Source organism: Dermacentor silvarum, chromosome 7 (genome assembly GCF_013339745.2).
Source record: "Dermacentor silvarum isolate Dsil-2018 chromosome 7, BIME_Dsil_1.4, whole genome shotgun sequence".
NCBI lineage: Eukaryota > Metazoa > Arthropoda > Arachnida > Ixodida > Ixodidae > Dermacentor > Dermacentor silvarum.
Window position 1 is genome coordinate 29,990,724 of NC_051160.1, and position 27,244 is coordinate 30,017,967.

General features: G+C 48.0%; 1 pseudogene; it reads left to right on the top strand.

Annotated features, from left to right (window-relative positions):
• On the top strand, positions 1–26,828 carry LOC119457855 (glyoxylate reductase/hydroxypyruvate reductase-like; annotated as a pseudogene).
• The last annotated feature ends 416 nt before the right edge of the window (positions 26,829–27,244 follow it).

Sequence of the window (27,244 nt, forward strand, 5' to 3'; positions counted from 1 at the left end):
CCGGCGGAACCGAGCGAAAGCGGCGGAGAACAGAGCAGCTAGCCGGCGCCTGCTGACGTGCGGCTACTTCGTTGTCGGTCTCCGGTCCAGGGCGCTTCCGAAACCGCAGGTTCCTTTCGCTCACCTCAACGGCCATGGCGCGCCCCAATGTGTATGTCACGAGGCCGGACATCCCGCAAGAGGCGATGGCCAAGCTGAAGCAGCAGTAAGCCTCGCATTTCCTTTCTTTCACGCGGTGAACTTTCGGCGAAAGCCGGCCCGCCGGAAGCCGCTCGATTCTGACAGGAGCTCCCGGATCTTTGCGTCACTCGAGCGATAGTGCACGTGATGGAATGAATTGGATTAATCTGCCCTTTCCGGGCGGATTTGGGGACTGTCGAAGATATCGGGGCGATGCGACGAGGCAAAAAAGAAAACGGGCGATTTGAATTCGGCTTGACGCAACGTTGCGAAATGATTATAGAGACTGCGCGCGTCGCGACCGCATCTGTCAGGCATTCAAACGGAGCCCGCCAAATTGCTACATGATATCTCGCGTAAGATATTCTGTCGCGAGTGGTCTTTTTTAAAAAAAATTCCGGCTACGAGAGAGCGCGCTTTACAAACTGCCGCCTTCGGTAGCCTTTCGGTTAAGTTCTTTGGCTCTCCGAAATCTGCGCTCGCATTTCCGAGAAACGCTTGACAGACACGGCTTTTCGGATCTGGCAGATCGGCTTACGTTAGGTTGAGTCGGCAACTATGTTACCTCGCTATCCTTTATTTTTTATTTTTTCATCGAGAGTCGCCGTCTTATAGGCGTGCTCACTTATCGTCGGGCGCGTTGATTTTGGGCGCGAATTGCCGTCGAGGAAACGGCAAGCAGAGGCTTACGAGATGTGGTCTGAAGGAGGAGGGGCATCGTCGGGACTCGAAGGTCAACTGAATGACAATTCCCCCGCGCTCGTTTGTTCAGCGATCGCTGGTTCGAGGAAGTTGAGTGCCTGCTGCTTCTGCTGCGTGGAGTTTTTTGTTTGTTTGTTCGCGTTCTGTGTGGAGACAGTTTGGAACGACCCGTCGCGCAACGGGCCGCGGCTGGGGTTGGTTTATTTTAGTGTCTTAACCGTCTCTAATAAAACTCTACTCCTGTGTCTCGGAGCTCCGGCGGGAATTGCTGGGGTTAGCGCTCGGCACGCAGTGCGTTAATGTGCCCCCAGTTTTCTTTGCTTCTTTCTATTGTTTTTTCCTCTTTCAACATTGAACGACGGCGTTCGCGAGACTGCGTTCAATGCGAAGCAAGCCGGAACATGTACGAGCGTCGTAGCGAAGCAAACGCGGTTACGCACGTGCTTACCTGTGCGTGAAATATGCAGCGGTGGTGGCCTTGAGGAAGACAGGAGAGATAAGAGCTCGTCGAATGTACAGAGCTCAGGCGCAGCGTACGTGTGCGTGCTCGAGAAGACCATGTGTCGCAGTTTAGTCAGCGTAGTAGCCCCTTCCGCTTTTAGGGATCTAGATTAGCTTCTTATCTATACGACGTACCGGGCGTCGGGCTTTTTTTTTTTGTCCGCAAACGGAACTGATGCAATCGGAAGCTTGTCTGCTGTCAGATGCATATATCGCCATGCGTGCGTCGCGGATAAACGCGAGAAAAGAGAAAGTGTGTGTTGGGAGTGTTTGTTGAGTGCCTGTGGAAATAAGGTATTGCCCGCACGGCCATATTTTACGGCGCGCCGTCAAAGTTACATCAGGTGGGCGGAATGACGCTGGCTTTGTCTCAGGACCGCGCCGCTTAACAGTGAAGCTCGCTTGTCGGAGCTGAACAGTTTACTGCTTTTTTCCTGCTTTTTTTTTTTTTTTTTTCCAAGCACTACAGCTGGCAGGTGCAGAAAGGATATTCGCTGCCTGCTGACTCATTCATAAATTACGACTGCAAAGTCTTATAACTTTTCTACGGCTTCGAAATCCAGGGGACATGCACGAAGCATAGTTTATTTTTATTTCTTTTGATCGACTTTTTACAACCTGGCTATACAATATAACAGCTGCAAGATCGTCTTTCCTTGTTTTGTTTTATGATGGGGCAAACCCGTGTTTTCATTTTTTTTACCTTTGTGATATAAAGGCATAGACGCAGGGTGAGTTCGGGCTTCTTTCTGGATAACGGGAACTAACACGCGCTGTACACGTGACGGGCTAATTGGATAGAAGAGTTTGTGTTTTGTTCGCTGGCGTCCTTCGACGTGTTCGCACAAGTGGTCTATTGTGTAGGCGCTCGTTCTATAGTGTCTCAGGGGCAAGGTTCGTGGTGCGAGGTTGATAGGAACAAACCACGCACCAGCCCCACCTTATGCCAGTTCGAACGTTGCACTGTTCGAAGAGGAGAAACTTCGCAGTTCGGTGGGTTTATGTATAAAGTGGCGGAAACCAGTCTAATATGAAGAACAAGAAAATTTGTCTATTCGAGTTGAACAATGTTTACTTTTTCTTCCCTTCAGTTTCAAATTCTTTAGATACAGAACAAAATAATTTTGAGCACGCTTCATCACCTTCTGTAGAGGATTGATTGATTGTTCATTCGTGGGGTTTAACGTCCTGATGCAACACTGGAGCTTGTTGAGGGCTCAAGGTTATTTTTTATCGCCCGTGGTTCTTTAATAACGCGCACCTAAATGTAACTAGACGAAGGCTATTATTATTATTATTATTATTATTATTATTATTATTATTATTATTATTATTATTATTATTATTATTATTATACAATGCCAATACATGCCCAGTGTGAAACCATGTTTGCCCAATACATGCCAGCGTTGACACTACACAGGACAAGAGTTACAATACATTGGACACTGTGTCTCTATAATGTGGCCAATATTGGCCAACCTTGGGTCACCGCGACGTGTGTCCAAAAAAAAAGTAAACTCATTCTAGAGCTGGTAGAAAAACAGGATGGAGTTATTCAATTAAGAAATTGACAGACACAGGACGGGTTTTTCTCTGACGTAGGATACAGGAGTTACTGGATATAATAGGCCTTAAAAAACGCAATAGCTCTGTAAACTAATTTAGTATTAATTAAGGCGATTCGTTTGAATGTTTCGTACGGCGACGTCCATTTTTTTTTCAGCTGTACGGTTCTGTGACGGGCAGCTCGTGAAATTACTCGTTAACCTTCCTGCCCCGTTTCGTGCAGTATACTCTTCTAAAGGCGTTTTTAACTCCCAGGGGCTCTGCATGGTTCCTCGCCGACTCCCTTTCCAACTCCCCCACCCACAGACTCCCTCGCTTTCAACATTTCCTCGCATCTCTACCGTCCCCCCAAAAGTGGCCCCAGGCTTTCTCTCTCGTCGCTTTCCGATTATAACAGCGCAGAAGAGGAGGTGGGCGAGCTTGCCCTCCTCCCAGTACTGGGGGCAAATGCAACCTGCGCAGGCCGCGACATCTTTACAAAGACGATGGAGACCAGCTGATTCTTTCTTTCTCTCTACCTCTCTTTCTTTCTTTCTTTCTTTCTTTCTCTCTATCTCTATCTTTTTCTCTCTCGCTTGGCGGAGCACCTGATGTTCGAAGCTTGCTCGTTGTATTTTCATCTTTTGTTTTAGCTTGGCTTGCGAGCGCGCACCTGTTGGTAAAAAAGATGTTTATTCTTTGCTACACCGCAGTAAATTGTAAGCTTTCAAGTCCAACTTTACTTGCTATTTCTATCTTTGTCTTTCTATCTTTCTCACTTACCCGGATGTGACGTTCTGCTGCAGGAGTACGAGGTCGTTGGTTCGACTACCGCCGCAGCGTGCCCGTATTCCGATGGGGTTGGGGTGGCAGAAGGGGGTGAGAGCTTTCCTCCACGGGAGCAATGGGTACACGTTAAAATGCACAACGTTCAGCTAGAAAACTATGAACGGCTCCGAAATCACTCCGAAGTCCCCCTACCCCTTTCCTCCTTTTCTGACAGCACCTATACATGTTGGTTCGGGGCGTTGAACACAACAAATTAATTAATATTAGCGAGCCGGTAGGTCGAGATAGATGATATCTGGTAACGTGGTTGGTGAACTGGTAGTTGGTAGTTAGGTGTCGTGCCGGAAATTCCGCGCTTAGAAGACTTAGCCAATCTTTTAGAGGCTTCGCGTGGCGGATTTTCTAGGACTGGCTTCAGGACGCGTGGACAAACGCAGTTTGCTCACTTGGAGTTTTTTTTTTTTTTTTTTTCACTTCAAAACGACCTGCTTGGGGTCTCGTAAATCCTGCGTGCACGTTTATGGGCTTTGATGTTTCTTTTCTTTTCTTTTTTTCGGTGCTAGCTCACGGCTCTAAGCTATAAACACAGATTAGACGCTCGACAAGTTTGAGTTTCCAAATTACTTCTGTTCAAAAGTGCTCCTCGGGCGCCACTTTTGGGTTGTCTCTTTGGGGTTTTTGCTATTTTTGTCCCCGCATAGAAAGCACTTGGAACGCTCGAGAAGGTCACCTTGATGCTGTTCCAGGCGCGCGGGGAGGGAGGTTCCTTCGCCTGCTTACTGTATATAGGCAGCCTCGAAATTGCGCGATCCCGCAAGGCGCTGAATTCGCCGCGCGGTGTGTGAAAGCCCTTAGCTTGTCATTTCGTTTGAGAAGAGCCAGACACGTGTGCGGTCGTGGTATGACAGTGTAGGCATCGTTTTCTGTGAACGGTGTTCGTTTAATGGAACTCGCGTTGCGCCAACAAACGACACGACGGTTATGTTGAACTCCATAAAGTCATTAAAAAAAAAAGCGAAAGTGGCGACAACTTGCTTACTTTAATTTTGGCCATGGAGCCTATACATGGGAAAAAAATTACTTAAGTGAAAGATAGTATGGTAACTAATTAACATTTACTTGAACCTTGCACAATTGAAAACTCGTTCAGGCGTATCAAAAACGAGGGAAAATGCGTTGGGCTTTGTGCAGTTAACAGAGCAGAATGTTGTCTGCTACGAGAACGTATAGGCACGCAAATAGTCGCACACTGCATTCACTTTATGGAACACGCATATGTTGTCTATTGATCTGCGTGATCCTGCCGCCTTAGCAAATACGCGCGGGATGTTCGGTTATAGTGACACTCGCCTGTCGCCAATAAGCAACATGACAGTTATACTAACCGAGCAGAGCGACTTTATATAGAAACGTGTAAGCGCGCTGTACAGTCGCGCATTCTCTTCACTTTATAAAACACGTAATTTTTATTGGCTGGTGGCGCTTCGCTGCTTTAGCATACACGCGTAGTGTTCGATTAATAAAACTAATTCGCTTAATATAACTAATTAGCGTTGCTTACCCGCTTTAGCATACATGCGTGGTGCTCGGCTATTAGAACTAATTCGCGTTGCTTCTATTCGCCAGACCGCGTGTTTACTAAACTTCTAAGCGTTGTGAGAGTTAATGCAGTTGTATAAGTCTCTGCTTGTAGCGTTATGCGTCCTTTAATTCTTTGTCATATAATTTATATGTATTGGCTCGGTGTTCTTTGATTAACGTAACACTTACTCACTTACTGTCGACATGCATATCTGAAAATCTCGGTTTTCGACTTATGGAGGCTAGTTCTCCCGAGTGAGTTGACATTCCACTCTTGACGTGAGCAGCGGGAAATTCAATTAAATTTTTCAATTCCAATTTTTTTATTATGCCGACATAGAATACCAATAATCTCCAAAACTGGGCGGACCCTTAGCCAAATGCTAGTTGAGGTTCCAAAATACTTAATGCGAAAGCAACGAAGACAGGCACCGCGCTGACGGTCAGCCTTCCCTTTGTTGCAATTCTGCAAGCCAACTTTCCGTCGGCTAATATCAACAGGATATTTACATATACCTCTATGGGCCTCCCTCTCGGCGAGCTTCGATCAGTGCAGTTCGGGCCGACGTACGGCGCGCCAGACGTTTTTTTTTTCTTTTTTTTTTCTTCTGGTTTGCTCAAGCGTCGTGCGTGTGCTCCATAAAATGACGGTCACGTCTGCTGTCGAGGTAGTGGCTCAGTCTGCGCCGTTGCGTTCGACATTCAGTGACCCAGAATGTCGGGGCTGCTGCTGCACGCTGTAGTAGCATGCGTGTAGCACATCCTATAAGTTTCGAGTTCAATCGTGCGTTCGAGTCGTCGTCGGGTGTTTGACGGTCGACCTTTTACTATCGTACAGTTGCGCTTGCAACCGTTACTAAGAGATCGTTTTCTTACACTGCTTGAGACAGTCTACTTTCGACGCGCAGAACTTGACGTCAGAGCGTTGGGTTCCAAGTTTCCGCACTATAGACAGCTACTCTGTCAATTCGCCTGACAGCTGCCATCACAAGTCAGTGGAGATTGTTGTGGAAAGGGGTGAAACGTTGGGTTAAGTGCAACGCGATAACTGTCTCTCAATATAGAGGACAGCACATGTTTTCTGTTACAAATAAAACAGAGAGAGAGAGAGAGAGTGAAAGAGAATTTTGAGCGTGGCATAGAAACGTTTCTCGTTTCACATATGCTAAATCGCGAGCGCCAAGTGTGGACTTTGTTTTCACACGTAGTCCTCATTGCATTTTGTCTATCGTCTTCACGTTCGGTCGCAACCTTTATGGGTTGTATAAATGTTGTTGGGTTGTGCGTGCGTTTTCAAAAGAAAGCGGTCGGTCGGCCCCCGTCTCTCGAGGTATATTTGACTCCCTTCCTGTCGTTGAAAAGAAAGTGCTACATTAAGGAATGGTGTTTAATATCTGGCACGCTAGAGTTTTCTAGAAATATGCAACTACTTCGCGATGTTTTTAAAAGAAACGGGTGAGGCAATTAGCGCACCGCAGCGTACCTGCTGTCTGAATTCAAATAAATAAAGTTGCATCATGGTTGAATGAATACCTGCGCTGCTTTTCCAATGCGCGCCTACGATAGCGTATACGTCGTAGCTCCGTGGGCTCACATGCGAAAAGCCCTTCATTAAGTCGAGCGGTTTGTTTTTGAAGCTTGGTTCGGCAGTTGGCTTCTTCTCCGAATGTCTATAAAACCGTGGAGTGTTGTTTATTTCTTCGTGCGCGCTTACGTCACTCCACGCTTTGTCATTCTCGTGCGCTTCCCACAGAGGCGGCTGTTTCTTGTGCCATATATAGGTGTCGGAAACCGACTTATACTTACTCGGCCTCTCCAAGCGAGAATCGGGAAATACGCTCACGGCCAAGAAGTTCGGAATGCGCGCGACTCCACGGTCCGCCGGATCCTCTGCACTTTATAGCTTCGCGTTGTTTTCTCCACAAAGGTATATTATGTGCTTGGCTGCTGAATAAACACTTGGACCGCTTCGACTTCCCAAACCGTTCATGAAGTACTGGGACCAAGAAGAGATAAAAGAACGCTGGCGATCAGATACGCCGAGTTTTCCTGCCCCGCCTGCTCATGCGTGAGTTGAGAGAGAAAAAATGTGGGGACTGCGCCTAGGTACTATACGGGACCGCGGAATTAACGCTTCGGAATAAGATCTCCTTCCGTTCGTCATTTTGTGGCGTAGCGGTCCCAGCACCGCCTTCCTGATTGGGAGCTCCGTAGATCGAATGCATGTTTGAGCGGCTGCATGCTTCTGCGGCCCCTTTGCGGGGGGCTCACGCATAATTACAGCAGTCTGGTGGGTATTGTGGCGAGGCATTGGAGCGGTCTAGTAAGTACCCCCAGACGAGTTTCTGACGTCGTCTTACCCCTGTGCCGCGTTTCCCTCCGACGCGGTGTGCCAGACAGCAACAGCAGGCAGTGGAAATGTCGAAGGAAGAGGCAAAAGAAAGTTTCGCTTTAAAAAAAGAGCAGGAAATGGGAGAGTGGGCACGCCGGCGAGCGTCACACAGCTGCCTGTGCAAAGAACGGAACTGCCGACGCCGGCTTTTGTCGGCCTTGGCCCCTCTCCGGCTGTTGGCGGCGCCGGTTGTTGCGGCCGGGGGGCGGCGGCCGCGCTTTCCGCGAAGCGGGGGCAAAGCAAAAAGAAAGTCGAGAAGGCATTAGGAGGCCAGTTGAGCGCTAAGAGACGTTCGTATATACGTGCTAGCGGCACGTGGCATTGCCCCCCCCCCCCTCCCCCTCCCGAAGACACAAACTAAAGGACGCTCTGCGCAAGAGGGCTTCTCAGTGAAATACAATTAGCTTCACGGCGTAGCTAACCCAGAAAGAAAGATAGTAGCCGCTTTCGTAAGCGTTGGGCTGAAGGTGCATTACGAGCCGACATGCGAAGCTATTAGAGCCGAGAACGACCAAAAATGGCGCTGCGAGCGCCGCTCGCATGACGTCATGGCAAGGATTCGCGCCTGTCGTCTGCTACTGTTCGGGCTGCGTCCGGGCGCCTTCTGCAGTGTTTCCGTTTGTTTGTTCGCTCTCGTTCCCTATGCTGGCACACTTATGACAGTCCTCTCAAATGTATTTTTACGATGTCTTCGTTCGTCAAAGTTTATTGAAAGAGCTTATTTCGTAGACAACAATAGATTTCTCAAAGGACAACGTATAAGTGCCGGCCAACGGAGCTCAGTCCAGAGCAGTGTGGGTTTTTCATGCGCAGCTCTACATTCTGCAGCGGCAGCTCTCGTGGATAATAAAACTTATTAAAACTTGCCATGGTGCAACACGCGTGTAACAAACGCTAGCTATATATGACTGCTACAACATTTACCTTGATTTTAACCCGCTAAAGCTTGTTTGCTCACGACGCTTGTTAGTTCATGGCAAAATATCAAATTTTTTCATAACTTTGTTCAACTGGTTTTCAAAGTTAAGCCGTTCTAAACCGGTTAATTTTAAGCGGCGGTAAATTTTAGTAGAGCTAATTGAGGCTTTAAACTGTCTGCCGCACACAAAAAGGCATGGACCAATATGTACTCTCATTTCAGGGCTACACGCTCTACTCGGTTCAACAATCTGCCGGTGCTAGTTGCTTGGGGAATCGTTGCGACCGATCTGCTTGGAGAAACTGACACAGCTGCTCGACGCAACATTTAGGGCGAAACATGCCTTTTAGACCATATGGCTGCTGCCTGCAGCCAGCAAGAAGCCGAAGCTTCATTTCTTTAGTGGTATATGACACATTGAAGAGGTCAAAATTCAAGTGAATTCATATGAGGATTGTATATAGTTACTTCTTTATGAGGCAGGTATACGAGGCAGTCTTCTATGGACTGACGCAGCGAATAGTTCTCAGTTCGTATAATTAAACACCATCGTGGCTCGAGACATCGTCATGCAGACGGTGGTTACATTTTCCTATTCCAGGCAGTCGAAGCTGCACTCTAGTGCCTCGAGTAGTGTATTATAGGCGTAGAATGTATACGATAACGTTGGGATAAACTCTTGACGCGTTGTCTGTTCTGCAGCTGCAACGTGACACATTGGGACAAGGAGGAGCCCGTGAACTACGATGTGCTGCTCGCCAACGTCAAGGGCAAGGACGCACTCCTTTGCATGCTCACTGACAAAATCGACAAGAACGTCATCGCGGCAGGTAGGTTTGGCACGCTATATGTTTTTATTGCGTTATCTCATTGTCATCTTTCAATCGGACACGGCTCTAGCGCTCCGTCATTCAACCTCCCAAAGCAACATTAACCCTTTCAGACGCTGTGTACATAATTGTGTACACCAAGAGAGTGGATCAACAGCAAAATCACTGATGAAAATAATGATATTTAAGATATGGTCGCATATATCTTGAAACATTCATGATTGGAATTGTGCTGCAATTCTGGATAAAATGTGCAAAATACTTTAGTAAAAAGAGTGGGAAGGTAGACGGTTGGGTGTTCTTGCTAAGTGTCAGTATGTTGTTGTATGTAGCGGGTTCACGTCTTTCACTGTTTTTCACAATGTCAGCCACCAGGCAAAATTTCCAAGCTTTTCAATGCACGAAATAGTTGATGTTCTCATATTTGGTGTTCCTGCAGTGAGTTTTTGCATGGAGTCCACATTCTGCAAGCTTGACAAAACTCACCAAAGTCCTTAATATTTTCTACAGCTGTACACTTTCTATGTTTCTGAAGATGCAAGAAATGTGGTGAACGTAAGTGTTCAATCAACAGGATAAACTGGCGTCTGAAAGGGTTAAGATGTGAAGCAACGTTGGAGCCGGGCCCAGGCTTGGAGCCACAGGTCCGGTCAGTGCTCTAATCTGTACAAGTTAGGCGCCCTATATCGAGCGCATTCTTCCCCAGCAATGACGTACAGTACAAGTGCAGAAGTTATCAGAGTAATGAACGAACTGTTCAATGTTGTGGGTAAACGAACGTGTGAATTCGTGTGGAAAAGTACTTTTGTTCGTTGATTAACAAGCAAACACACGAAGCGAGAACTCTGAACTCTCTCTGAGCACCGATAGTTTTCCAGTGCTGTTGGAGTGTAGCCATACGTCCTGTTCGAGATAAGGCATTCGTAGAATTTTTAGCGTGCTAATTCTGCTGTAACCTTTGTTGCAGGGGATAAGCTAAAGATAATCGCCACAATGTCTGTCGGCTTTGAGCACATCGACGTTGAAGAGTGCAAAAAGAGGTACCGTTTCCTTCCCTTTGTTGTGCTGTCTCAGTTGTTCAATGCGTCAGTACAGTTGTCAGTGTTTCAACACTTTTTAAGCTGCTCGCATATGTTGATATTAAATGTACACTAAACAGGGTTGTACAGTTTAACTGCATTTACAAATTACGCTTATTCAATAGTGAAGCGGTCACTATCACAGTAACAGGAGGCTCGCTGAGGCCACAAAGACAAGTGGCGACGCCTTCCTGAGTTTCCCGCATTAGCTCACAAGTGACGTCACTCATTTTATCGACGTCTGCTTAGTTTATTTGCTGATCGATAACAAAAGACTGAAGTGCATTCCACTCGACTAAGAGGGTCAACCTAGCAAGTTTTCAAAGCTTTTTTTTGCGCCAAAACAACGCAAATACGAGAAGTTATTTTCAAATCCATGACGTCCCAGCGATGTGCCGTTGCTGAGGTATCGGCCCAAAAAATGAAAACTTGTAGTTTGACCGTTATCTCCACTACTAAGATATTTTCCTCCTTTTCCTCCCCGTGAATGATAATTGAGTTTTCAAAGAATACTTTACCGGCTAGTTTGAACAAATTTAGTGTCCCTCTTTAGTACGCTTTTACCAACAGAACCACAATGCACCGATTAAAAAACGGGACATTTTACATAATACATTGCCTCAGAGATTGGACGGCGCGTGCTACCCAATCTTGGAGGTCAATGCAATATGGCAGCTGCTACATCTTCACAATGGCGGCGCTGTTGTTGTCCTAGGTACTAAAGCTCCTTACGTACACGTCATTTTATCACTAACTAAATTTCTGTTCTTGGTATAAGTGGTGTTGCGGAGACGTTGAAGCAGAATGTATCTAACCTTGACTTGATGCTTGCCTTTTGGGTCCCTTTAAAATGCTACCCCTGAGCATGCGGTGTGTAATTGTAGGTGATGTCCACAAGGCATGCGAGCCGTATGCTTGAAAATTTTCAGGCCTATACCATTTGGTTGTTGACTTTGCACGTGTTTTTTTTTTTTTTTCAGAAATATTCCAGTGACCAACACTCCAGACGTGTCCTCTGACTCCGTAGCAGAATTAACTATTGCCCTGGCATTGGCAGCTGGACGGAGGATTGTGGACTGTGCAGAAGCCATCAAGGCGTGCGTACATTTATTCTGCTGAATGTCCGCTGTTATAATTGCCAATAGAATTCTCCTTCGCTTATAGTTGCTTTTTCCGTACTGCAGAAAAATGCTCGCATACGGGGAAAAAAAAAATTGAATTGCGTCAAATAACGCATTTCTCCCGGCAACTTCCGAGTAATGAAATTTAGTTGACAGTTACCGCTCGTTGTCTTCTCTTTGTTCGTGGCTTTTGCTTGGTTATATAAAATGTCATAAAATTACTGCTATGAAATCTTTCTTATTAACAATAGTTGTATCTGTGATTACCGCGCAAATCGGGATGACCACGCTGCTATGTGAAGTTCGGTCAGAAAGAAAAAGAAAATCGTAACTTTGGCTTGAATCCTTTATCGAATAATCGGAGGCAGATGTTGCCGAAACAGGCGACGTTGCGCGCAACTACGTACGCAGCCAAATGCGCAAACGATGTGCATATTTTTTTTTTTTCGATGTGGGTCTTCACGAATTGCCTGCTCACGCACATATCGCCACGTTTTTTGTGTGCTGTATTATTGTGTGCAGAGGTGAGTGGACTCACTCGTGGGGTCCCATGTGGATGTGCGGCCAGGGCCTCCACGGCGCGACAGGTGGGCTTCATCGGCATGGGACGCATTGCCCAGAGTGTGCTCCGAGGCATGAAGGGCCTGCACATCGGCAAGGCAATATACTACGACAAGTTCCACCCCATCAAGCCAGGTAGGCGGCGTGGTACTTCTGTACACGGCGACAACTTTGTGACAGCGCAGCCGAAGCTACGGATCCGAAGCACACATTTCTTTTTATAGCGCGTTTGCGTGTAGTCCGCGATTGTAAGCAACTGGTAGCGTAAAACAAACCGTACCAATAATTATTTAATTTGTTTGGTTCAAGATTGATTTCATATCAAATGATAGAGCTTGCGTAGGGAAAGGATTTTCGTTTCTTGCTGTTCGTAGTTTTCCAGCTTTCTGGTGTCCATATTTGGTTTTCCTGTTCCTGTAAAGCCACAGCACAACACCGGAACTACTTCGCGTACAAGAGCAGAAGCTGCGCACGTGCTAGCGCATGCGCGTGTATAGCTTTGGTTGTGCTGCCACAGAAAGTTCTCGTCGGGTATATATATATATATCAAGGGGTTGCAAAAGCAGGGTACTGTATACATGCGGGCTCGCTTACCATATATAGAATGTAACAATGGCATTGACGTCGCGCGCGCAGTCGGATTAGACAAGTCTTCTTATCACTATACAATCCACGACAGCATTAAAGAATTACCGCGTATCTTGCGCTGAGCGACAAATCGATATCAGCGACGACCGGGTGAAAAGCGGTCATGGTCAAAAAGCAAAGCGATGTATGCGCCGTAATATCTTATTCGTTGCGTAACAGACTGATTCGTTTAGAGCACTCCGGTTTTATTTTGAGAGTAATGGGTGTCCGTGCAGGTCGATAAAATGGGTATGACGAACTTATTGCGGTAGTAAACGGGGGGGATTCATTGCGATAACGTAGCCCCGTTGAAACTATCACAGTCAGATTATGGCACATTTAGGTTTCGATGCTATATTCAAGAAATAAAAGTTCGTCTTTCCTATCTTCTTTTAGTAATCCAATATACATTACCGCCGAAACAACGAAAATTAACATTTGAACGGATAATTTATATGTCTGAACTAATATTTATCGTTAGTGTTCCTTTAGTTGCGCGGCCTTTGTAGCCCTGTCTTAGCGCTCGTATAGACGACCAGCGGAAGGCGTCATTAGTTTGAATTTATGCACATAGCGAGTCAAAAAGTTTCAGCGCACAGCCACGTTAAAAAAAAGTATAACGCGTCATAAACTGTTCTTCACTGTACTATAAAAGTCACAGGCCTGCGCGGCACACGCAATCACAGTCGCAGCGTAAGCTGAAGGAGTGGCTCTACAGGAGACCGTCGTAAACTGATCCTGAAGTGGCGAAGCTCCCGGGCCTCATTTTCTGCTGCACGCGCATGAAGCTTCGCGGCGAAGCTGCCGTGCGTGATTTTCGGCAGCACGCACTTGAAGGTCTTCGCGGCGAAGCTGTCGTGCCCGATTTTCAGCAGCACGCACCTGAGGGTTTTTCGCAGCGAAGTCTCTTTGCGTCGTTGTAACGAGAACGAATTGAACTGTCCGCCCGGCGTCGATGGCGAGGAGCGGCTTGTGCTGCTCTCTGCACAGCCGTCTGCTGAGCCCGACGTTGCCTGGTTGCAGCCGCGCGTGTAGCGCTGTACGATTCGCGCTTCTTAAGAAGTGGTTCGTACCTTGCGAGCAGGCGCCTTGACGTGTACCGAAGAGTAAACACGGGTATCGAGACCACGCGGCACACGTACGTGTCACATCCCTTGACACATGACACGACACGACGCAACTGCTACATATCGTGGCACCTGGTGGAATACAACGCAACCGCAGTGCGAAGTTTTCACGTATTGACGCTATGCGGCGCGAATCTCGCATCGCGTGACCAGTGGCAGGATAGGATGCAACCGCTACATGGCGTGCCGCCTGGCGCAATAATATGCAACTGCAATGCAAATGGCGCACGTATCGACGCTACGCGGCGCCGCACCTCACATCGTGCGACTCCTCGCGCCCTAAGACGCCTGTATAAGACGCATGTATAGGGCAGCCTGGTGCAGTGGTATAGAGTAGCTAACTCCCGCGCCGAGGGCCCGGGTTCGATCCCGGTGGGAACTGGGTATTTTTTTCTCATTCCTGGCGATAGCTGACACCGGCGGCCGCGGCCGATAACATCGCCAAGCGAAACGGTTATTGGATTGAAAACATAACAGCTTACGCTGCATGAAAACGAAAAAAACAACAACAACAACAAAACAAACCCAACTTGTTTCAGATACCTTGATACACTTTTTAAAATACATATTCTGTGACTTTGGAAATGGTCGCTGGTACGCTATGACAGACTCGGCACACTTCGCTTCGACGTCAGACGTGTGCGTGAACAACCGTATGTTTTTTGCTGCTTTACAGCGGAGGAGATGGGTGCCACGTACTGTTCGGTGGACGAAATTGCCGCCCAGTCTGACTTCATTGTCACCCTGACTAACTTGACCGACGAGACCAGGGGCATGTACAACAAGAGCTTCTTCTCGAAGATGAAGAAAACTGCCGTGTTCATCAACACCAGCAGGTGTGTATTACACCCGATCGCGCCGACGTGTGCTTTTATTGCATTAGGTATCGCATTGGCCCCGAGCTCTTCTCTGAATCGGGGAGTGGTATCTGGCATAGCGCAGCAAAACGACGGACGGACACAACCGCTAACTATCAACAACGAAATTTTATTTCCGGGATCGGCCGTAATTACACGCACACAAAACCACGTGCGCAGCGATGTCAAACCCTTTGATATATGACGGCATGAAAACAATCTTAAAACCGGTACATCACAAGAAACACCAAGAAAACATAAATGATATATTGCAAATGAAGTCGGCTCTCAAGGCATGCGTAAATAATCCATTTCTTTCGCGGACAATGACAGAAGGTTTGCTTATGCATTGGTCAGCAGCCGAGAGGATGTTCTCGGTTTCTATTATTATTCTTACATACGTTTATTCCTGTCTATAATAGCGGTGTCTTCCAGAAGAGCGTGGCATGTACAGTCTGTTTCACACTTAGGGGAAATCTCGGAGCGCATTGCATAGCGATGCGGCGAGCGCTGGAGTCGGGTGCGCAGACGCAGACGGTCCGGCGATCGCGCAGGCGCAGACGCAGACGGTCCAGGAGCGCTATCTTGAACCGCGTAGACTGCTACGGCGGCGCGCGCTGGCCGTTTCGTCGGGAAGCCTGCTACTGTCAAGGGCAGTTCATCGTTACCGCGGGCACTGAGCCGATAATGTTAACTAAACGTTGTGCGACGCCAACCTCTGAGCCTTCATTGGCAAAAATGTGGTTCTACACTCTTCTTTCGACAGCACGCTTAGTTTGTTTTTTAACACGAAAGTGTTTTATGCCGGGGTCCACCAAGACTTCACTGACGTATTTCCGTCACGGAAATACGTCACACGAACATACACGAACATAATACAAAGAAAGAAACCAGAAGAAAAAGTTCCACAAACATGCAAAATTTGGAAATCGAACCCACGACCTCTCGGTCCGCGACGATAGATCGCCGAGCGTTTAACCCATTGCGCCACAAACGCATTTGCAGAGAGTTACACAGACGCGCCTTATATATCTAACACTCCTCCGTGTACCCGCGCTCTTGCTCGGGGCGGTGCCGCCGCCTACGAGCAGAAAAGAGAAGTACTGCATTATGACACTAACGCGCACCGACAGTGAACGCTTCGGTGGTCTCAGCACTACGACGCCTCGATGCCAGCATTCGAAGGGACGCTGGCATCAAGAAGCACTACCAACGCCACCTAGGTGGCGTTCACCGTACTCAGCACAGCGGAGCGTGGCCTCCGCAATTAGCTCTGAAAATGTTTCTGAAGTTGATCGCGGAGGCTGCAATTACGACGCGCTGTACGCGCTGATTTGACTCGGTGACGATTCAGTTACGTGCTTTGTCTTGCGCGTTGTATTAGTGTGTCAGTTACGTGCTTCGTCTTTCGCGTTGTGCTAGCGTGTGCAGCGTAGTGCAGCTTCCATATGCACGACGGTTGCTCATGGTCATCGACTTTGGTAGTCCTGATGGAGGAGACGTGCCACCAGGCGTCAGCGTGGGTGCATCAACGGCTAAGGGCGCTTTAGCCACAAAACACCAATAGACATTATATATCAATGTGCAATAAACATTACACTACTTCTGTGAAGACACGTTTCACTTTCGTGTTCTATACCGATTCCTATATAAGAGGGATCAACCACATTTTTTTCGAAAGGCCGAGGTACTGAGTGCGTGCACGCATATTTCTTCACTGCGTGTGCTACCGTAATACGCAGCGACAAGAAAGAGACACCAAAATGTGCGCACGACGTTTAGTTAACATTATCGGCTCAGTTCCCGCAGTAACGATGAACTACCCTTGATAGTAGCAGGCTTCCCGACGATGCGGCCAGCTCGCGCCGCCGTATTGACCCTTTTCGCGGCGACCTCGTGGGCGCTGCCATGTTTGATCACGTGGTGACGCGTCCATTGCTTGCCTCAACTGCCTTCGTTGCCTCCTTGTTTACAATGGAAGTGTATGACGCCGGCCTGGCTTAGAAAACCTCTGTTTTCGAATATATCGTAAACGGTGACTAGGTGGATGACACGAAGCTTTGATCACAGATTCAGAAAACATGCAAAAGCGCTTTCGGAGCTGATTAAGCTATGCCCAAACGGCGCAAGCAGCGTATATGGTGCTTGTTCTAAAAGCGGGTCTACATATGTATCAAGCTATCCAAACGTTCCGCTCATGAATTCAGTCAGGATTAGTGTGTTTTGCTCTTTGTTCTTTATTCGGCAAATATTTTGATGCAGTGGCTTGTCAGTTTCTGACTCATTGAAGTTCCTCGGTCTGGCTATCTGATTATTTTCCGCCTAATCGCTCGCGCGTGTGCTCAGTTCCGATAGATTTGTTCTTTCTGCGCACGAAGCTTGAAACGTAGCTGTTTTTTACATTGTAATACCTTGTAGCAAATATATATTACAGCTAGTAACTCGCTTACGCTTGTGGACCGTCGCGAAACATTCAGGTTCGACCATTCGTGCGCCATCGGTGTAGTCCGTCATTTATTGTGCGTATACAGTGCGCATATATTCAAGTGTGCGCCCATTCACTTATTCTTGATACGTCGGGGATAGAGTGGGCGTAAGTTTACCTGCCATTTGGGACAGATGTGTATATATAACGTGCGCGAAACTTACTATGACAGGAAGCGGCGCTGCATTTGTATAACGAGTGGTACTCACATTTGCCGACGTTCTGGGGATGAAGCCCTTTCTTTGAAGGTGAGCGATACAAGGCTGGCGGATGAGCAGATTTCTGTATCCTCGAGGAAAGCTGTACATCTCGAAGTGCTAGTAATACGTTCGGACAGTTGCAGCAGCGGTCCGCGAACTTGGCCACACAGATTCATTCCATTCCTTAACATGCCAGTCACTATTTTTGCAGCCAACTACTGCACACGTCTTCAATCCACATGATTCAATCTAGCATGATTGGAGCACAGTGTGTTAGCGAAAACTCGGTTGCATTTCCGAGAGCTGATCGCACAGAAGCAAGGTAGAAGCAGTAATGGTTTCGTATTGGTGCGCGGTCGCTGAGGAGACGAATGGCGCGCTGCCGTGAGCGCCATCTCGTTTCTCTAAAACAAACTGCTCCGCGAAAATGGTCGTTAGCAGTCGACGCGGTTCAAGGTTACGCGCCTCGACCGTCTGCGCCTGCGCGAGCTGCTCCCAACGCCCGACTCTAGCGCTCGCCGCATCGCGATGCAATGTGCTCCGAGATTTCCCCTAAGTGTGAAACAGGCTGTACATGTTTTGCAATAAAACAGAAAACCGTCGCCTGATAAACCCTCACTTTGTTTCTGTGCTCTCTTAAGCGTTCATTGATGCATCTTCCGGGGCGACCTATGCAGCTTTACCGCGTTATCGACAGCGGAATGCGATAGACCACCCCTACAGCGCATGCGACGAACTTTGTGCTTCTTATCACAGACCGGCTTCTTTGTGCTCATCGGGTTAGTGTTTTTACTCAGAGTACTTAACTTGTTTGAAGCTGAAAAAACAACCCGCACATTTTCTCGGCTTCCTATTTTTTTCAGGCTATGCGATGCCTGGTGTATATCCGTCTTAAGACACCTTGTGCAAAACATTGCATATTGCCTTCAACGTTTCTTTCGGAATTCACTCGGAAGTGATTACGCAATGCATTCATTCTGGGTATGAAGTACGCGGTGCGGTGCGTGTGTAACTGTAGAGAAGTGGTTTACTCATTCTTGTCATCCGGTGTTGAGAAATTTGACACTCGGTTGATCTATACCTCTGTGTCGTCTCAGACGGCCGAAAGCAACCTTGTGGTGTGTTTCGAAATCACTGAGAATGCGTGGAAATACCGGACGCTGCAGCAACATGGCAATGTACTACACGTAGTTCCATCTTCATCTCTGCGTCTGAGCAATGAAATGCAGTTTTTACCGTAGCAAACATGAGGGATGACGGAGATAGTTTTTTTCCCCCATGTACACGGAGACTCAGCTTTTGGCGTCTAGCCGTGGTATTTAAATTGAAAAAATTTTTTTTTGAAGTTTAAAACATAACAGTAGACAACAAGAACCACCATAAGGAGCGATTATATCCCATAATTGTGTGCGGGTCTCGGGAAGATATACGGAATCACGTCGGTTTTCGGCTGGTCACGGCATTTTCACGGGGGCATTTTCTCGATCGTTTCTGTTTGAGCAGCATTTCCGCCACCGACACCAACACATGATTAGGATACCCAGCTTCCTTAAGACGCGCAGTCTGCTGCTGGAAACTGGCTTTCATTAGTTGTGGGCATGATTTTTAAGGGCGTTTTTGAAACACATGTGAGTTATGCCCCTCTTCACCAACTTAGAATGGGCTGAATGAAATTGGAGAAGAGGTTTTGTTAACTCGCGGGCTGTAAGCCCAGCAAGTTCTATCATTTGGGATGAACTGAACGTCAAGAAACCGAGGCACATTATCGACTGGCATTTCAAAATTCACGTCAAGTGGTCTCAAACACTCGCGAAAGATCGTAAAGAGATCAGCACATTTATTTCTTGGGAACTGTTACTAGGGCAATCAAGAAACACTAAAATATCATCGAGCTCCCTGAAGAACTGCTAATCCCGTGAGGCGTTCATACATGTACCTATGTACTTGAGCTAAATATAGGTTGCTAAGGACGGGAGCCAAGCACAACACTATGCAAACGCCTTTTTTCTGCAAACACGGTTTGTTATTCTACTGGACAAATGTTGACGAGAGGTAAAAACACAATTCTAAAAATCCTTCTGCTGAAACACCTGCTTCCCGCGAAAACCATATGGCGCCATACCTGTCAATACAATCCTCAACACATTGAAGAAGGTCATTGTGCGGGATGGACTGATACAATTAATTGACATCAGCTGAGAAGGCTTTGAAACCCTTTTCAGCCTGACACTTAACAAAATTAAGGACTGCACCAGAACTTTTTACGAGAAGAGAGTCATGAATATCTAGGACGTTCAGCTTTGAAAGCAGATACAGGGCAGCTTGCCTCTGACAGGTGCCTCTTTCGGAAATTATAACCCTGAGAGCAACGTCATCATTGTGCGTCTCGCGCTAAAAAAATACATCTAGGAACTTCTTATCAGATTTCAGTATACCTTTTACTAGCTTATCGATCGAGATCAACCTTTTGCAACGTTTAATTGCTCAATCTCGCTGCTACTTTCGTAAGTGACACATCCTTGCGCTGATTGAACACTGCGGAAATTGCTTGACCGGCTTTTTCCGAGAAACATTTCCAGGAAAAAACGGCACAACCGCCCTCTCTGTCTGCCGGTATGACACACAATGAATTATTCTTCAGGTACGACTCTACGCGTTTTACAAGCAGATTAGACGGCTGCGGCTCGTGGTCTCACAGCAGTATATCGACCACCGCGGGTTCCAACTTAGTGATCCACAGAGCCGCGCCAGCCCTCGCCTCTTACATGTACTCTAGCACGCCGCTGCGCACGCACTTAGGTCAGAAAGGGGGTACGGAGCGCTTCGCACGCAAGATAAGTATATATGCCCCGAATTGGCGGAAACCGTTTGTCTCCGGCGGCACCCAACACTGCACAAACACCCGGCCCCGGGGTTCGTGGGAACCAAAGGGCTCCCGCGCCAAGGGCGAAAATGCAGACAGGGGCGCCGGTACCACGTTGCCGCGAGAGCTAAGCCTCCCCCCCCCCCCCCCCCCCCCCCGACACGCGGCTAGGAAAAGTCCCCACTGCTATGCTGCTTGCTCTCGCGATAACCACTCGGCCCACTCGCGAGAGCACGGGCAATCTCCTTCGGCTTGTGCCTCCGATAAGTGCGGCTCGGCGCGGTTCGACTACGCGCTAACGTTAGGCATCGCTCTTCGGCTTATAGCGTCCGGAAAGGATCAAAACAAGGTACGAGCTCGCCGTACGTGCAAGGGCATCGTGCGCGAGATCAAGTCCGAGACACGAAAGGGCCGGCGGACGAGAGGAAAGCGTGAACGCACTCAGTGTTGCCCCCGGAGAGATCTCCACCTGGCGCTCACGTTGCAGACAGCCGCCAGCCGACGCGAGCGCCCCCACCGCAAACCACTGCGAGTGGAGCGCCACCGCCGACAACCGTCGCGAGTGGAAAGGGGAGGGGCGTAGGGACGATAGAACTGGCGAATGGCCACAGCATAGGCGTCGGGGCATACCTCAATCCCCACAGGCTTAACATCGTAACAGGGCGTCCAAACATTCCCGAGTTCCTCCTCGCACAGTCATCTGCCGGTGCTCTTTTGGACACTTCACGTATGACGGACAGAAGCTCCGGCTTAGTCCAGCTGGTGGCCTGGGTAAATTTTGGACCGAGGCCAAGTACATCACGCAAACTGTTGGGGAAGGCCGAAGCCTTCGGGAACGTGGGACGTAGGGGTGGTCTATCGCATTCCGCTGTCATGCGGTAAATGCTGCATAGTCAAACTGCAAGATGCATCAATGAACGCTAAAGAGAGCGCTGAAACAAAGTGAAGAGTGTATCAGGTGACGGTTTTCTGGCGTTTCATTGCAAAACGTGTGCACGTCATCCTCTTCTAGAAGACACCGATATTATAGGCAGGAATCAACGAGCACATCCTCTCGGCCGCTGACCGATGTATAAGCAAACCTTCAGTGTCATTGTCTGCAAAAGAAAGATTTGTGCGTGCCTTGAGAGCTTACTTCATTTGCCATTTATCTTTGGGTTTTCTTGGTGTTCTTTTTGTGATGTACCGGTTTAAGAATAGTTTTCATGCCGTCATGTATCATATATAGGGTGGGATATCTCTGTGCACGTGGACCACACAAAGAGCGATGGAACGAAAATGTTAGGCCTAACGGTAAGAGACAGGAACAGAGCGGTGTGGATCAGAACAAACGGGGATAGCCGATATTCTAGTTGACATTAAGCGGAAAAAATAGAGCTGGGCAGGCCATGTAATGCGTAGGATGGATAACCAGTGGACCATTAGAGTTGCAGAATAGATACCATGAGAAGGGAAGCACAGTCGAAAACGGCAGAAAACTAGGTGGGGTGATGAAGTTAGGAAATTTGCAGGCGCAAGTTGGAATCAGCTAGCGCAAGACAGGGGTAATTGGCAATCACAGGGAGAGGCCTTCGTCCTGTAGTGGACATAAGTATAGGCTGATGATGAAGATGATGAAGTACGACCGATCACGGAATTAAAATTTCGTTGTTGATAGCGCTTGTGTCCGTCTGTCGATTCTTATGATATATGGAAACATATGATATTTTAAACTAATACTAAAGTTGGGGGTCCGAGTGCCGGACCTCCGACCCAACGTCATCGACATTATCACATTTTCGTGACGTCATGACACGAAGCAAGATTTGGTGACATGTGTCTATCTACGATGACGTTGAACATAAAGGACGACAACAAACAAACAAACAATTTTGTTTTTCAAGGCAAAGCACAATCTTCTTGTCCGATACAGTTTTCCTTTTCACATTTGAACCGCTGACTCGCTACCGCTGCAAACAATTTAAAAGAATTGGCAAAAAATTGTCGCAGTTTCGCCCGGAAGGCGAAGCATCATTTGCGATAGCAAATTAACAGAGAGCTATTCGGAGTAGGGATAGTAGTTTTATCGGCTGCATAAACTTGGACACATTCGCTTTCTAACTGAATTAACAAGCGTGGTGTCAGCGCGCACAAGCAAACATGAATAGATCACACTGAATGACCGCAGACAACGACTGTCAAAACGCTGGCAGCAAGCGCAGCCGCCGCAGTGGAAGAAGGTTCGCGCGGTCTATCGCTTCAACGGACACTGAGTGGCGAATGCACAGCGCATGCATAGGTCAGAGCCGTGTGGAGATAAGAGACGGTGCGGGTGACCGCCACCGCGGGCAAAGTGCAGAGGAGTTGTGCAGAGGAGAAGTTGTTGGCAGAAGAGAAGCTGCTCCCCCCCTCCCTCCCGCACTGCCTTCCCGCTTTCTTGCTTTCGCGTGGGATAGAGGTGGATAGCAAAATCTCGGTTGTCGCAAAGGATTATGGGGTACTGCGTATTCTGCTACAACTTCCAGTTCGAGACCACGACGCCGTCTATGCCGCCGTCCCTTCATGCCCATGCTTCACGCGTTTTCTCTTTTATATACTGCGGAACTATGGTGAAAAACTACGATGCAAGCACCGCTGGGCAGTTCCAAAACGTAGGTGTGAGCTATCGCTCCTTCGTATTTATGTTGGCGCCCTTAGACTCGTGTATTTTAGGTGGCAGGTATTTCATGCCCTAACGTGTTGGTGTCGCGTCAAATAGTCATATAACGTTTATCAATCGTAAACGTTTGTCGAGCGCAAATAAACGTTCGTTAACTTAAGAAGTAGTTTTTAATAAGTGGTAAGTCAACCTAATAAGTAGCTGTTTGTAACGCTTCCCATAAAAAAACGGTGCACGCAGTCGATCGCTTCGTCCGCTGTTTTGTCTGCAGCGGTGCCCAGCGCGCGCCATGTCGTCATGCTGTGCCTTCGCAGTCTCCCGTTTTTTTTCTCAAGAGACGCATGTCGTGTATAACTGCAGAGAGAAAGCACTGATTTAAGTATCTGAAAAGATCACGAATTATTTTGACGTTACCTCTCCTCCCTCTCTCGTGCAGCCTCAGTTGCCTTTTCGTTGTCAATGTGCTGAGGATCCCTGCTGGGTGCACCCAGCTGTGTGTATTTAACTGATTGTTAAAAAGGGGGTATTTGTACTAGAACGTTAGTAGACGAAGTTATTCGCCAAAACACTTGCCTGTGGCGAAATGATCTTCATATATTCTGGCTCCTACGTTCGGTACCCACAGCTCGCCGTTCCCGGTGGCTCGTTTGACGGCAACTGCCCATTTACGTTTGTGCGCTTCATTCTATGGAAAACGAAGCATTTTTTTTTCCTTTCACGGAAGAGTTCACCCACCCTATAATGCCGAGCAGCCAACCATAATCACGTTGCTGAAGCACGTTTTCTTCGCGAACAGCGGGAAATCGCACTGTGGAAACTGCTGACAATTGGCTGAACGAAGCAACAGAAGCGCTAACCCTCGAACCGGAAGTCGCTAGCTGACGACATCGTCATTTTGCTATCCACCTATTGTGTGGCCAGTTACCCTTGCGCCCGGTTGCAAGATAAGCATTTGGTGAAGCAGCACAGCGTCGCCCCGCCTCCCTCCCTCCCATACCCCCACGGCCTTTCGCGCGACGGTCGCGTTTGCTTTCCGCCGTGCGTTCGCTCTCCGTGATAGCGCGCGTCCCCCGCGCGCTTTCACTCGCGCATACGGCGCGCGGCGACGATTTTATCGCCCTTGACCTTTATAGGGAACCTCATGGCGACGCCGACGGCAGAAATCCGGTTGAAGTGTCCATATAATTGCTATCACAATAAAAAAAAGACCAAAGCCCCTTTCTCAAAGAAAGATGGTTGAACGCGAAGCTTTCGCCCATGCAAACTGCCCAAAGTCAACGACCACGCAATGAACCCAAGAAATGCTGAGCGACACTGTGATTTGAGCATATGTGATTTGATTGCTTGTTTAGGATTGCATTTTAACGTTAAAGTTGAATGAAGGCACATTTTGTTAAGTTGCATAGCCGTTGATTACACGCTCACACTTTCGCGGACGAGTCTACACTTGCACAGTATTGCCTTGTGATCGCTGTGGTACACGGTCAGAGGCTCTGCCATTGCCCATACACGAGATCGGCCTTACTACGGGCACGATAGCGCTCGCGCTTACGTTCGCGTACGGCAGCCTCTTCTGTCGTGCGCTGCACCCGCGGCCTACCCGTGGTGACGGCCGGGAATGCGTTGGGTGACGCGCGTAATGCAATGCAGATATATACAGTTCGTCTGGATGCGTGGCGTTGCAGTTCCCATTGTTCTTATCGGTACAACTGCGAATGTAAACTGCAGTGTTCTACGATGCGTATGTCGTGTGCCGTTGTTCTATTGTGTGCGCAGATGCGCAGATAGTACCATTGTGTAAGTTGGCTTTCCTGCAGTGCGTTTTCGGTGTTTACGGATGAATCAGTGAGACATAGAAAGCTTCGCTTTAAAACAAGGAGGACGTCAAGGAACACTTAAACCATAATGCAGACAGAATTCCAACCAAGTCGCCGTACACATCTTTATCACTTCTTGACATTTTGATAAACGTGAACTGTTTGTGCCGCGGCCTCGCGACTTTGTCAAACCAGAAATGTTTCCAACACTGATACTAATGACATCCTGCTTTCGTCATGCAGAGGCGGCGTTGTCAACCAGGACGACCTGTACGAAGCCCTGAAGAACGGGACGATCAGGGCTGCTGCCATTGACGTGTCCGTACCCGAGCCGCTGCCGAAGACCGACAAGCTGCTCACTCTCAGGAACTTGAGTAAGTTCACATGCTGGGACGGTTGCAACCGGCCTTGCAGCACTCATAGAAGAAAAAAAAAAGTATTAAGACTGGGGGCGATCACACTGAAAACTAAACTATCTCCTGCAGTCATTCATCCCTTCAGAAATTAGCCGTTGGGGGACTAGGAAAACAATTAGGATGGGACGAGAGGTTAGTCATTTTGGGCTAACTTATCCGCTGTAGCCATTCATACTTCAGTGATGAGTTCTGGGGGTTAAGAAAAGGACAAACATTAGCGAGAAATTTGTACATTTGTGGACTTACTGATCAACCGTAAATTTTGCATGGCACTATTCGCCGCGAGATCGAGCTACAGGTGGCAGCACCGTCGCGGCGGTAGTGTAGATAGGCGGTTGGCGGCGCGCATTGAAATGTACACGTAGGGTGCCTCGATGCCCAGCGCGAACGGCGGCGCTGGCATCGAGGCACCCTATGTACACGGCGGCGCCTCGCTGTGAACGACTTGGCCCGATTTAATGGTAACGAAACGCGCTGACTGCAGTGAACTGATTATATATTGTTCTCCAATGCCGAGTTCTCGCGCGAAAAGCGCTGGAAATTTCTTTTTACTTCGAAGAAGCGCAAACCGCCATTCAACGGGGGACTGGCCAGCACGCAGCCAAACGACGTGTTTTGGCACTTATAACTTTTTGTGCATGTTTCACTGGCATTTCCGCCTGCTCTGCTAAAATTTCTGTGCAACCTAATTATTACCACATTATCTGCGAATCTTGCAGTGCTTATAGAGAAAGTCAGCATCCTTGTAGAATAAAGTAGCAAGGTAATGTACACTTTTCGTCACCAATTTTATGCATACATATCCGTTTCTTTTTTTTTTTTGTGGCGAAATACCAGCACTTAATGCGCTCAATTAAACCGACCGACTGACTGACTCGACTTGAATCATTCACTGACTGACTGACTCGACTTGAATCATTCACTGACTGACTGACTCGACTTGACTCATTCACTGACTGACTGACTCGACTTGACTCATTCACTGACTGATTCACTGACTGACTGACTTGATGGACAAGATTTTATTGCAATGTGGTGTCTAGTTTTTTTGTTCGCATCGTGTTTCTGCTAGCGCTGCTGTAATCAATGTGGATTACCAACATGTTCATTGCCCATTCGAGTATGTTCTGCCAGCAGAACTGAAATAGAGATTTTCGTTCGTTTTTTTCAGTCGTGACTCCCCACATCGGCAGCTCGGAGGTGAGCGTCCGAATCCAGATGGGCTTCCTCGCAGTGGACAACGTCATCAACGTCACTACGGGCCAGCCACCCCGCACCAAGGCTGTCAACCTGTGAACCAGACTCTCGAAGGACGGAGTGGTGGGAGGCGACCAGACAATCAGTTCTATAACTGGTAGCCACTCCTCTGCTCTGCGTGTGTTTTTAATTTAAGAAAAAGAAAATTCCTCATTGGAGTATACCGGTGGGGGTGCCACCGTTCGACATTAACCGTCCTCGTTCGTCCCTTGGAAAGAACAAAGGCGACATTCTTCGCGCCTCCTCCTCCTCCTTTTCATCTCCCATTCTCCCCCGTCTACGACCCTTCGTAGCGTGAAATAAAATCGTGCCAACTTCTTGTGGTTGTTGAAGCGAGACGCCTTGTGTGTTTCATTTACTGGCGTTAGAAGCTTCGTGGTTGGATTACTCAATATCTTCGCCATCACCGCTTGTCACAGACGCAGTGGCGAAACCAGATTTTTTTTTTTTTTTTTGGGAGGCGCGCACTTGACTGGCGACGGCTTGCGTACACGTGTGTGTCTGTAGGGGGGGGGGGGGGTGTTCGTAGTTCCCCCCCTCCCCTCCCACAGGCCACGCCCCTGCACACTCGCTCGTTCATTCACTCCATTGCCTTAATTCCATGTCATGCCTCACTAAGCACACTCGATAATGCGAACATTTCTAATAGTACAGGCAGTTCACATCGCGTTCTACTGAGACAGGATTCATTGATACCTGGAGCCAAATGCGACGAAACTTAGTTTTGGCTAAATCGTGTATAAATTTGTTATAA